Raw genomic sequence first — 14,643 nt, forward strand, 5'->3', positions numbered from 1 at the left:
AACTAACAGTCTTTTCTTTTCTCATCATAGTGTAAGTCAACACTTTGGGCTGGGCTTAACTAGGACTGCTTGGCTCTGTTCCATAAGGTGTTGGTGGAGTTCACCCAGTTGCTTGTGGTCAGTTGGTGGCTGATGGCCTTATTCACATGCCTGGTGGTGAATAGCTGGCTCCAAGGTCAATGGATGTCACTGGCCCTTGTGTCCCTCGTCCTCCAGCAGGCTAGCTGGGACTCATTCACATGGTGGTAGTCAGAGTTTCTAAGAATAGCAAGAGAGGAAAAGCCCCAGTGCTCAAGCATTTGTCAAGCCTCTGCTTATATCAGGTTTTCTAATGTCCCACTGGCCAACACCTGTCACAGGTCTAAATCCAGTTTCAAAAATAGAGAAATAAACTCTCCACTCCTTGATGGGAGAAGGTGCAAAGCCTCATTGCAGAAAAGGCATGGACAGAGGAAGAGAAAGAATTTGTGGTGAGTTTTGCAATTGACCATATAAGGTAAAAAATGAAAAGAAAGTTGAATGTGTTCCTACCATAAATGCATTCAGATCCAAAGAAAGTGCTGGAAGATAATACCTGTGCGAAACATAGATGCCATATTTATTTTGGTACACAATTGTCATCATTGGATTCTTTCAGCTTATGCGTGGAGAGGTTTTTGAGTCTTTTACTGTATGATTTTTTTCTTTAAGATTTCCCTCTCGTAGTATGTGCAGTTTGATGAAGCATAGATATTTCCAGACAAAGAGGTTCCTTATTCTCCCTTACACACACCACACACACACACCACACCACACACACACACACACGAAAAATAAAGAAAAGAAGATTAAAGAAAGGAAAACAATTCCAACTAGATTTTTTTTCTCCTTTTTTTCTTCCTTTCATTATTCTTTAGACTTGCTCGTAAAGCAAAAAGAAGCACGTGGTGAATCTGTTCACACTTTCTCACTTTTAGTGAAAAATTTCACACATTTATTTCTATATAGTGATGGCATTCAGGACATGCTACCCCAAAAATATTACACCTTGGCATACTGAATATTTTAAGCTGAAGGAGTTTGAAAAAAACAGAAGCAGGAAGGTCACTCTGACCTTCCCTCTGCGCTTCTCCCCTGAAACTGGTCGTAAAACCCTCATGTGTGAGGTGCCTTCCCTATACCTAGAGGAAAGAACATCCTTATGCCCGAAGACAAAGGGACGCTAAGAAGAATCTTAATAAACAGGCCTTGCTGCGTCTCCCCAGTTTACTACAGTACCTCAGACTCCTTAACCTGTCATATTTCTACAGGACTGCCCACTCTTCATCAAGCCTGGCATGAAAACACGCAGGTCTGTTTCTTTGGGTCTTCATTTCCTGTTGAAGGCTCCTGTGTCACTTAAAACTTACACTAAATAAATTTGTATGCTAGTCTCCTGTTAATCTGCCTTTGTCAATTTAATTCTCAGACCCAATTGGAGCCCCTAAGATGATCGAGGAAAACTTTTTCCTCTCCTATACTGTAAAGTAAAAAGACCATTATTCCAACTCTGCCGCTTACCAGCTGTGCGGCTATGGCAAGTTACTTACACAACTGGTGTCTCAGTTTCTTCATCAGCAGAATGAGAGTAATAAAATATCCCTTGCAAAATTTGTAATAAGAACAAGAAGAGTTATTGTTTTTAAAGTATGTCGAATGGTGACTGAAATATAACTAAGGTAAAACTGATGCTGAACCAAGTGGGCTCGCCTCCTGGTGAGTTAAATAAGACTCTACACCAGCGGAAGTTGTCTCACAAAGTAAAGTGTATTTGCAGCAAATAGGAGGCCATGAGGAATCATTTCCAAAGTCATGGCGTCCCGAACAAAGGAAAGCAGGAACTTTTATTTGGTTGGGGAATGAATATTCAAAAGAGAGAGGCGGGTATTCGCTTGCACAGGCTCAGCTGGAGAACATGCCTCCACATGATGAGGCCTAAGCTCCTCCTGGAGAGACCTTTGCATTAAAGATAAGGCAAAGGTCATGGTCATAGTTCTTGTGGTGAGGCTTGGCCAGTTTCAGGATGGCTGCTGGTTACATCTCCTTAACATAGGAAAGGGAAAGAAACAACTTGGAAAAACAGTTAATTGCTTCCAAACCCACCTTTGAGTTTCTCCAGGCCCCTAGTAGGTGACAAAGCCACTGTTACATAAGATCTGTTAAATAAAAGCAACAAAATTTTGTGTTTATTATGACCATGTCAACCCAAGGCTGAAGAGGTGGTCAAGACATTATCCTAATTGTAGAGCAAATTCAGTTTCATTTATGAAGATAATTTAGGTAGACCCTACCACCATGAGCCTATTCTTAGTTTGCTGCTGTTAATGTGGGGCAATGTTGTTAAGATGTAACAGCAATAATAATGTCAGCTCCACAGTCTTGCAGAATGTCCTGCCTCTAAAACACTTTTCCACATATTTTATTTGATCCTTGCAGTGGACTATGCAGAGATTTACATCAGTGGTATTTGAGGGCTATTTCAAAATATTGGCCTTAGTGCAGAAGGAACGGAAGAGAAAGCAGAGGGAAAGGAAAGGAAAGAATTAATTCCTCGTCTTTTGGGGACATAATAGCCATGCTCCTTGGAAAACTGCCAGCATTTTTGCTGGCAGTTTAAAGTCAGCAACTTCACTTACGAAAATCAGGAGGAAGCCACAATAATCGGAAACAATCACACTTCAGATAAAATTCATGAATTATGATATAACCACTGTAAAAAGAAGGAAATTACCAGAAATTCTTCATGACCATAAAAAAGTCCATGTTGAGAGTAGCTACATTTTATTTACATTAGCAAAAAAAAGATGACACCCTTGATAATTTTGAATTGATATGTTCTAGTGGGGGACTTGGAGTATCTGATGTATTTCTGCAGTTTACATTAGGATGCTTTCTGCTGCAAATAACAGAAAGCCCAAGTACAAAGGAGCTTAAATAACAGAAAGTTCTTTTTATCACATTTCAAAAACTCTGTAGGAAAGTATTTGTTAGCTTTCCTGGAACTTTGGCTCTTTCCCCGATTTTCAAGATGGTTGTAGTAACTTTAAGCCTCGCATCCTCACAGGAGAACTTCCACATGCAGGAAGGGAAAAAGACCTGCTCTTCACACATCTCATTCTTCTTGACAGAACAGTCTCTCCCTGAGCCACCAGATTTCCCGACTGATGTCTCATTGACCAAGAGTGGATGACATGTCCACGCCATAGCTGCAAGGGAGGCTGGGACAGCAAGTTTCCATTATCTTTGGCTTTTACTGGTGTAGAATTAAGGGGGACAGGTACCAGGGTCCTGTTTGTTGGGAAATCTATTTTAATCCCAAACATGTATATGTGAGTTTTCTCATTTCTCTGCCATCCCCAATTACACCCACATTCACAAACAATGCACACTATGTGTAATATTTTATATTATGAAGAACGACTATGCCTGGATTGGCACAAAGATAAGTGGATCTATCCATGCTTAGTGAAGCCCTCAAAAGTGGTGGGTAATATAACCAAAGCTTTCTGCCTACGGCCCATGGCTTAGCTGTATATGCCACCACCTTAATGAAATAGCTTCAGTTCTTGTCTTTGCACATGAATATTTTGATCCATGCTCTTATCTTTCTACTCAATTGAGAGTTGCAACTGGCAATATTTCATATTACTACCTTTTAAAACTGAACATTAAATCAAACCCTTTTTATACTTTTCAAATGCAATATGGTGTACTGTTATGATTTTTAAAGCAGTATTTGTGGTGCCCTAGGATTCTGTTGAGGTCAAGTGGATGGGGTGGGGCTGAAGGTTTCCCAAACTCGGGCACATCCACTTAGATAGCTCAGTCTTTGTCATCTCTTTGATTTGGGGCTAAGAGTTCTGCTTAAAAATTTATTTGTAAAGTGAATTTTACAGCTAATTAAAATTCCTTAGTGGAAAGAGTTTAGGATTTGGAGTCAGACAGAACTCGGTTTGAAACTTAATACTGCCATTTGTTAGCATGCTATGCAATTATGGGCAATTAGGTTCCTTCCCCCTGTAATGGTATTTTAATGATACCGAACCCGTGAATTTTGAGAGATAAGATAGTTCACAAATCACCTGAGCTCCCTAAGTACACATTAGGTGCCCAGGAACTATCAATATCTTTTCTTATTCACATTTTCATGTTTTAATCACAGCATAGCACCCCATTAATTTAGTATTCCATAGTTTTCTTAGCCAAGGTAGATTGTTTCAAATACTTTGTTAAAATAGCCATCATTCATGTAGAAGATATTTGCTTTACTGTAATGTTCCCATGGAATAAATTCTAGGAAATGAGTTTATGGATACAAGGATATAAACATCTGTTTGCTACTCAAGAAATTTTGCCAGATTTTATTTTTTTAATAGAATTATAATGATTTATACAGCTACTAGCAATATATCATTGTACCATGTTTAAAAAACCATGCCAATTTTGGATATTTCTTTTATACTTTTGGCAAATATATCAGGTGTAAAATAATATCAAGGAGTTGTTAAATTTGTAATGGCTTTATTACTAGGAAGGATACACATTTTTCTTTATGTTTAAGAATGACTTTATTGTTTCTAGAAAAATGAGGCAATGGTTATTATAAAAATGGAAGCAATTAATAAACTTATAAAGAAGAAATTAATAAACCATTCCAAATCCCACCATTGAGATATATTCCATTTCAAAAGTAAGTAAATATTATTCCAGAAATCTCATCTCTCTCTCTCTCTTTCTCTCTCATATCTTGATATAAAATGTTGATTGAAGATAGATAAAAATATATAGAGAGAGATTGTACAAATTAATCTCATAACCACCTTTTATAATTAAAAGTATGACTTTTGCTGAATGGAATGAAGAGGATAAAAATAAAATGAAACAATTTCCAGTTTTATTTATAATTTAGAAAAGATATTTTTCACCATTGGTGTAAAATTAAATCAAAATACTATAAGAACCATTATTATTATTTTTAAATCTACATATTTTACTACACATTTTTGTCTTTATATATTATTTTGTTTTAAAGTTTGAAAATACCCCTGTACCTATACTGAGATTTAGATATTAACATGTTAATTTATTACCTCAGATCACTTTTTTAAAGAAGTAAAAAATAACACAAATATAGGTTAAGACCAGCTTTTGAATCATTTTCCTTTCCTTCCTCCCTCTCTTATTAGAGGAAACTGTTATTTTGAAATGAGTGTTGTTGTTATTTCCATGCAAATGTTTGTAATTTTACTGTAAGGCCATAAACAATGCACCATTGTTTCGTGTTTGTAGTAGACACTGTCATGCCCCTGCCAGACCCCTTTCACCTCTGGTGCACTCAAACGCCAGCTGCAGTGGGTTTTGGCTACTAACGGCTCTCAGCTGTCCTATTCTCTGAAGGATTGTCCTGGGCTAAATGGAACATGTTCCACTGGGAGGATGCCTCCCACAGGTCAGCACATAGCCAGGGACTGGCAAGTGTGCCTGGGATGGGGGTGCGGAGGCAAGTCAACAAGGTCAGCCGCCTTGTCTCAATGTGAGACCAGTGCACTGGTTCAATTCATTCTCCAGAACTCCTTTTGGGATCAGGCTAAGATGAGACTCCAGCCAAGACCACAACCTTGCTCTACTCTTTCCCTGCACTCCCCTGCTTCCCTTCCTACCATTCTTCTGAGAGCCATCCTCCCATAAATGACGTATACTAAAATCCCTGTCTCAGGTTCTGCTTTGAGAGAGTCTCTGCCAAGAGGATGGGATGTCTAACTTTACATGCATTAAATAAGTTGTATCTTACTTATTGCACTTGTTATTTGGCACCTTGATTTCTTAACATGATGTTTTTAAAAGATTTATCACTACTGACACTTGAGACTTTAGTCTCTATCTTTTAACTGTTATTGATTATTCTATTTTAAATGAGTTTATTCCTCCAGTCCCCTTCTAAGGGACTGATCAATGTTTGTTCTTTTTTTTTTTGATATTGAAAACACTGAACAGTCCTATATGTGTTCCTTTGCATATGGGTTAACATCGCTCCGTGGCTGATGCCCAAGATTAGAATTGCTGGGTCATTGGGTAGGTGGATCTTCAACTATCTTAGATATTGCCAAGTTACCCTATAAAGTGAGGATATCAGATGGCACTCCAACCAGCTGTTAATTTGCATTCTTGTTTTGCAGCATCCTTCCCAACACTTGATGTTATCAAATTTATTATTATTACTTTTATCATTAATTTTTAAAGGAACTGAATTGGTAGATTATTGTTTTGCTCTGTATTTCTCTAATTACCAGTAAGACTGTGTTTCTTTTAATATATGAATTAGCAATTTCTGTTGGTAACTGAGCTGGCTAGCTTCTATTTCCCTGCTGGATCTATTCCCCATCATTTTCTACCCTGTTGTCTACATGAGAGGCTGACCTTACTGAGAATGATCTGGAAGGACATATTTTCCTGTTTCGTTTGGCCTGTGGGAGCAGTGTGAAGAGATGAAGAGAGGGAGCAGGGATGTTTACCTTGGCTCCCTCTCTACGCAATTGATCATCTCGCTGCATCTCTTTAGGTAAAGTTGTCGTTCCTGTCCAGCATTGTTCTTCACGAAACTAACCCCCACCCACCCACCCACCCACACACGCATCTTTCTTGACTTTCTTGACAAATAGAATGTGGCAGAAATGATGGTGTCCAATTTCTAAGCCTAAACTTCAAGACACTTCCATACAGGTAGGATGGTACAGAGAAATGAACTTGGGAAGCAGCAGGGATATTGGAGGAAAAAAAGTCCCTGAGGGCCTCAGATGAAGCACCAAAGTGGGCAGTCCTCGAAAGCTCCCCGGGAAGGACTACAAGTATTGAGAATCTCTGGCAAAGCTCCTCCTACTCTCTACACCATCAAAGAGGGCATTCCTGAGAATGCTGAAGCTGATGAAGATAGCCACCTCCCTCCTGCCTTCCAAATATTATGCCAGTTCCGCTTGCGACAACCCTTAACCCGGAAACAGACAACTAAGAGCATCCTGGGGAAGGTAGTTCCCAGAAGCTCTTCTGAAATTGGCAGGTGATATTTGACAAGGAGAAGTTTGGTTTTATTAGATTTTATGTTTATCTTAAAAAGGTCATCTTTGAAATTGAGAGTTTAGACTATCAGAGGTCAGCAAACTTTTCCTGTCCTGGGCCTAAAAATGAATATATTGGGATTTGAGGGCCATGGTTTCAGTGACAACTCCTCCTCTACCTCCCTCCTCATTCTTTTCAATAACTCTTTAAAAATGCAAAACCCGTTCTTTGTTCTCAGGCTGTATAAAATCAGGCTGCAGGCCTTTGACCCAGGTCATAATTTTTCAATCCCTAATCTATACCTGATGTCATTGCTGATACATTTAGATCAACTCTGCATGATTTTTGTTGTTCTTCTTTTTCTTTCTACTTAGAAAATCTCATTTTTTCATCTTTACGGATTCCAAATGGATCACATTTTACTACACTGTACCTTCAGTTGGTTTGAAAGTTGTGCATTCTATTTCTATTATTTTGGTTATTGCCTTAAATTCTTTTTTAAAATTGATATATAATTCACATATCATAAAATTTACTGTTTAAAAGTGCATAATTCACTGGTTTTTAGTGTATCTGCAAGGCTGTACAATTATTGCACCTATTTAATCTAGAACACTTTCATCACCCCTAAAAGAAACTTTGCATCCACCAGCAGTGGATGCTGGTCCCCCTCCCTCTCCTTGTAGCCCCTGGCAACCGCTAGTCCCCTTTCTGTCTCTACGGATTTGCCTGTTCTGGACACTTCATATAAATAGAATCATGCAATTTATAGTTTTTTTTGTCTGGCTTACTATAATGTTTTCAAGGTTCATCCATGTTGTAGCATATAACAGTGCTTTATTCCTTTTTATATCTGAATGATATTCCATTGCAAGAATATACTATATTATCCATTCATTAGTTGATGGTCTTTTGGGTTGTTTCCGTCTTTTGGCTATTGTGAATAATGCTGCTGTGAAGCTTGGTGTACAAGTTTTTGTGTGAACATATGTTTTCAGTTCTCTAGTATAAACACCTAGGAGTGAAATTGCTGGGTTATGTGGTTTAACTTTTTGAGGAACTGCCAAATTATTTTCCATAGCTGCCCCATATGACATTCCCATCAGTAATGAATAAGGTTCCCAATTTCTCCACAACTTCACTAACACTTATTATCTATGTTTTTAATTATAGTCATCCTACAGGTTGTGAAGTGGTATCCTATTGTGGTTTTGAATTTCATTGCCCTAATGACTAATGATGTTGAGCATCTTTTCATGTGTTTATTGGCCATTTGTATATCTTCTTTGGAGAAATGTGAGTTCAAATCCCTTGCCCACTTTTTAATTGTGCTATTTGTCTTTTTATTGTTGAGTTGTATGTGTTCTTTATATATTTTGAATCCTACATCCTTATCAAATACATGATTTGCAAATATTTTCTCCCATTCTGTGGATTATTTCACTTTCTTGATAGTGTTTTTTTTTTTGACACTCAAAAGTTTTTAATTTTGATGAAGTCCAATTTATCTCTTTTTTTCTTTGGTTGTGCTGTAGTCTGAATGTGTGTGTGTCCCCCCCCCACCTAGTAAATTCATGTGTTGAAATCCTAATTCTCAGAAATGATAATTTTAGGAAGTGGGGCCTTTGGGGGGTATTTAAGTCCTGAGGATGGAACCCTCATAAATGGAAGCTGTGCCTTATAAAAGAGACCCCACAGAGATCCCTAGCCCTTTCTGCCATATAAGGACACAGCAAGGAAGCACCATATATCAACTAGGAAGCAAGCCCTCACGGGCCACCACACTGTATCTGCCAGCAACATGATCTTGGGCTTACCAGCCTTCAGAATTGGGAGAAATAAATTTTTGTTGTTTATAAGCTACTCCGTCTGTGGTATTTTCTAATAACAATCCAAACAGACTAAGACAGATTGCTTGTGTTTTGAGGGTCATATAAGAAAACCTGGCCTAAGCAAAGTCACAAATATATACACCTATGTTTTCTTCTAAGCATTTTTTGTATCAGCTCTTACATTTAAGTCTTTGATCCATTTTAAATTAAGGTTTATATATGGTATGAATTAGGGTTCCAAATTCATTCCTTGCACATGGATAACCAGATGTCTCAACACCATTTGTTGAAAAGACTATTGTTTCCCCATTGTATATTCTTGTCACTGTTGGCAAAAACCAATTAACAGTAGATAATGGGTTTATTTCTGGACTCTCAATTCTATTCCATTAATTTATATATTTGTCCCTATGTCAATACCATACACTCTTGATTACTGTAGCTTTGTAGTAAGTTTGAAATCAAGAAGGGTAGAGTCTTCCAACTTTGTTTTTCTTTTTCAAGATACTTTTGGCTGTTCTGTGTCCCTTGTATTTCCTTATGAATTCTAGTATGAGCTGTCCGTTTCTAATGAAAAAAAAAAAAAGGCAGTAGGAACTTTGATAGGAATTTCATTAAATCTATAGCTCAATTTGAGGAGTATTGCCATCTTAACCATATTAAGTCTGCCAATCCATGAACACAAGAAGTCTTTCTATTTATGTCTTCTTTAATTTCTTTCTGGAGCATGCACACAGCCTTACACATGTGCATGGTCTTTTAGATTTTCAGGAATATGTCAAAGCTGTTCAAAGTCCCTATGGGACATGTCATTCCTCAGCTTTTCCTTTTAAGCTTTTTCGTTAGTCTACGGTTTACCCCAAATGTTATCCATTGCCTTGGGCAGCCATGACATTACAACATTTGCCTATAAATGTTTTTGACAAGGGCTGCCCTAGGAGGGGCTTTTAGCATGAGGGGAGCACTGAGTCAGGTTAGACAAAGATAATCCTTTCAAGGGGGGTCTTTCAGGGAACCCTCAGGTCAAACAATGACAATTCTTTGGGAATGAGAATTTGAAAGAGCTGCAGCTCTATTTTGCTCCCATCAGTACTGGAAATGTAAGCTTGTTTTTTCAAGGCTACTGTGAGTTAGAGAGTGGGAAATGGGACTAGGGTAAGTTAAAACACCAGAAAACTCTCTGTTCTTACCAAAATTCAGCTGTTTTTCTTAAATACTCCCCTTGGTTAATTTACACCATTCTGAAAAAATAGATGCTGAAAATTTTGCCAGTTTCTCATTGCATTTATGGGGGGAGGAATTTTTGGAGGTCCTTAATCTGCCATTTTCACTGACATCACTTGCCCTTAACTTATCTTAATTTTTAACATGAATTTTTTTCTGAATAAAATTTCAGAATAATAGAAGTCGTCTCAATATTGTAGGAATTTTATAATTCTTTAACTCATGTCACCCTTGTATCTTACACGGTATTGTGAACATGTTGTACATGTTATTATATATCAAGCTATTATCCTGAGGTCTCTCCTTACTATCAAGGCAAAAAATTCTTTCAGCTATTCTAGTTACATTTCATCCTTCCTGGGTATCATATCTTCCTTTAAAAAAATTAATTTACTTTTTATGTTGGGGCTCATTCTGCAGCAGGACATTTTTTGAGAATTTGCACTTCTGGTTTAGAGGAGGAAGAAATTTTCCTCTACTCTTCCAGGTTCTTCTGGCTGGTCTAAGAATTAAATTGACATGAGATAGAATAACAGGAGAAAATCAAAAAGTTGAATAACGTTATACATGGGAGAAACCCAGGAAAACTGAATAACTCTCCAAAATGGCCAAAGATACCACCTAAATACCATCCTCAGCTAAAGACAGAGGAGGATGTTAGAGGTTGTGCTTTGGGACTTCAAAGGGGAAGAAGGCAATTCACATGAAGATGGAAAAGCAAATGTTTGGTAAACAAATGCTTGCCATGCCTTGCAGAGACAGTGGGGCACGGAGAGGACTTTGATCAAATAGGCCTTGTTAGGTTCCTCCCTGTCTAGCACACCTCGTTCATATTATACTGTAGTTATCTATGGTGATAACTCCTTCCTAGAACAGGCCTTCTATCTTAAGTTCTTTTAGGCAGTTAGGGGAAGGTCAAAGTTTTTTCCCAAGTCTTTTGTTCTTAAAAATAATCAGCCCAAAAAATCACGCCAAAGAGATGCATTTCGGGGTGGCAAGTTCTGCTCCCGTACACTAGTATTTTAGATCCACCTTGTCTTAATAATCGTCAAATTTGTCAGTATTTTATCCTGTTTTCCGATAGTCAGTACTTGTTTTGATTCACTTAATAAATCTCTTTGACTAGCATTCTTTCTTCCAACCCTTTTCTTTCCCCTTTATTTTCAGTTTCTTCTTTCCTAAGTATATCCTTTAATGGTTTCTTTATTGAATGCGTGAGTGGTAAACTCAAATTTTTTACTGTCAGAAAATTCTTAATTTTGCTTTCATAGTTTAGTGTCCTCCCATTTCCTTTGTTTGTACATGATAGAATTCTAAGAATGGCATTGCTCGGTTTAAGTGTTTAGACATGTTTAATTTTATGAGAAGTTGCCTGACTGCTGATCTAAAAGCCTATAAAAATTATATTTTCACCTAGCCTGTTGGAGGGTGAGGGGTGACATGTAGCAGAGAGGAGCCATCCTAGCTGAGGACACCCTAGACCAACCAACACTGCAGCTCTCCTCAGACACAGCTCAGCCTAGACCAGAAGAACTAGCTGGCTGACACATAGACTTTTGAGCTAACAAAATGCTTAAATTAATGCTTAAGACACTAAGTTTTGAAGTTATTTACTATGCTACATTTACTGTGTAATGGTACATGTACTATGCTACATATTACTATCATACATGTGAACTACAGTAAAAAACATTTCAGAGACAAGGCCATAAGCTAATATTTGCAGAATGAGGCCATAGTTTGGCGACAAGCATGAATATATCTGGTTACCAGTGTCAGGCTACAGATTTTACAGTCACTTTTGGCCTTGGAGCTGAGCCTGCAAGCTGGAGGATAGAGAAGTGGACACTTAGGGAAAAGACTGTGAGACATTCTTCCAACTATCCAACTCCTTGAAGCTTTAGTGCATCTCTCCTCATTGCTAGGTGTAATGCTATGGTGTCCTAAACAAGAAGAGGAGTAACAGAGCTTCAAAACTGGGATCAAAACTGTCAGGTAAACACTCTATCCAAAGCATTTGGTGCACACAGCTACAGGAACTCAAAAGTAACCCAAATGATAAGTTTGCAGGAGGCACAGGCACAAGCATACTTAACAGTTTCCAGTCATAGTCCCACCTCAGAAGTAGATATTCTACTCTTCGCCCAAGTACAATCAAACTATGCTCCTTGGGCACACTGAACTCTCTATTTCAAAGCAGGTGGAGTCTTCCTCCTTCTCTGGATTCATGGAGGATGCTCTAGACTGATGAAGGTTTTCCCATATGGATTTCCATCTTAATAGACCTGAGAGTACCATTGAGTTTGGAAGTGGTAGAAAGTGTTTGTCCCCTCTGCAACATTTTGGACAGGTTGCCACATCCACCTAGGATTCTAGAAGACAACTGTGATAAGTAGTTGTGGGAGATGGATAAGAGAGTCCCACTACACTAGTGCCTGACCTAGTATCTGCTTATCGTATATGATGTATAACATATAAAGATAAAATCAGTTTTGGTCAGCTAATTTTTAAAATTATGGTTACAGTAATATGAATAGCCACAGGCTAAATAATATATGCATTTTTAGGTTAAAAAGTTGTCTCCCACTTTGCCATGCTATAAAAGAAAATAGCCCATCAATAACAATAAATAGCAAAGCTCAAGACACTCACGTTAGATAGCTACCGTTACCTTAGATTCTTTCCCTATTTTTCATAGAGGCTTTTTTCCCCTTTCCTGCCAACTGTATTATTATACAGTATATTTTATGCACTTAATTACATTTCCACAAACGTCATGTCTAATGTGTGAGCATGCCAAAAATCTATGGGAATATTCCCTCTTGTTGTCATGCCAAGTTCAGTATAAATTAATTTTCTGAAGGTCTTGCAAATGTCTCATTTAATCTGCTTTCAGCCTAAATCTGACTTATATAAACGTACACAAGTGCTAATTCTCCATTGGGAGGTTGGTTGAGCAAAGATGTCATTTTGGAAGGAACTCTTAGCTTTAAGTGATTCTCTTTAAAAGTAGGCTACATATTACCTGCTCTGGTTAGCTCTCAAACAAATAGCCAGCGATTTCAAATGACTACTTTCCAAAGAAAATTACTCACACCTTCCTACTCATCAGAAAGTCTCAGCTGAACTAACATTTTAAAAGACTGTTCCCAATTCACAATTCTTATGGAACAAAATTGGATTTTTCCCCACCCCTCATTTTTGCTGTAACACTTTGGCTACCTTACCACATGTCACTGTAATATGCTACCAAAAATAAAGTCTTAAGTTGGTGACATGAGATCAGTTCTGGTATTCATCACTGTTATTCTCCAATGCTCCATCCATTACAAATCATGGAATGTTAAATAATCAAACTTTTTTTCTCTTTTGCCTATCTTGTTTTGACAAGATGTTTTAGTCTTTCAAGAAAAAAATGAAAGCCATGTGTTTTGAATGGGTTCCATTGCAGCATGATTATTGCAATGAAGACATTTTATTGTGTTAATTTTCATTAAATAAAACCCTGTTGAAAGCCAGTAGTTTTCCAAAACCCATATGATTTATGACATGCTAATGTTTGTAGGAATACACTCTGTTTCAATTATATGGAGTAAGTGATGCCTTTCAGAACAACTCAGTAATAATATCACCTACGACAACTTTAATTTTAGACCTACAGCACAGGTGTGAGACCTGGGAATCTATCAACAAAATTGTCAGCTTCTGCACAAATTTAATCTTCATCACCTCTATGCTATGCTTAACATCAGATGGCTGTGCTAGCCAGGGACTTTAATAATATACTTCCAGAAGGTAGGCACTTCATAAACATTAACAACTGGATTTGCTATAATTCAAACGTATTCTTTTTTTGTAACAGCCAGCAGAATGAAATATGCTGAGGCCCTAAGGGAAATATGGGTGCACCTGTAGGAAATAGACTGATATTTCAGATATTCTCCCCCAAAATCTCTTTCTGTTTGGTTTACCTGTCTTCCACTCGCTGACTTTTATCTCTTCCTAAAGACCCCAACTCTAAGTGAAATACATGAAATGAAAACAATATATTTTTCCATTAATTTTGTGGGAAAAATGATGTGTTCTATTCCAACCCAAAAATATGCATAAATTTATCACAGATAAAAATATATCAAATGATCGATGAAAACAAGTTTACATAAGTAATAAACAGCAATTTGAAAGTACACAAATAGTATGTAGATAAAATTTAATGAAATAAAGATTTATTGTACTTGTCAAAATGTGAAATGATGACTTGAGACTGGATAGTAGTAGTCGAAGTTGGGTCCCAGGGAATCATTTTTTGGAAGACCCATTCTTCTGTACCATTATTTTCACTAATATTTGAAGTTTTCTGAGGCTCATGATTTTCTTACATTCAAATTGAAATTTAAAATAAAATTAAAACACAGAAGAACATCTTTAATTAAATCAAATGCTAAACTTTTAATTAAAGGGCTCAAAACACGTGGAAATAGGGCTGACGCACAACAGCCTGGAGAGTTGTAGAAGA

This window comes from Ceratotherium simum, chromosome 21 (assembly GCF_057802395.1).
Source record: "Ceratotherium simum simum isolate JZ-2026a chromosome 21, ASM5780239v1, whole genome shotgun sequence".
In the NCBI taxonomy this organism is placed as follows: domain Eukaryota; kingdom Metazoa; phylum Chordata; class Mammalia; order Perissodactyla; family Rhinocerotidae; genus Ceratotherium; species Ceratotherium simum.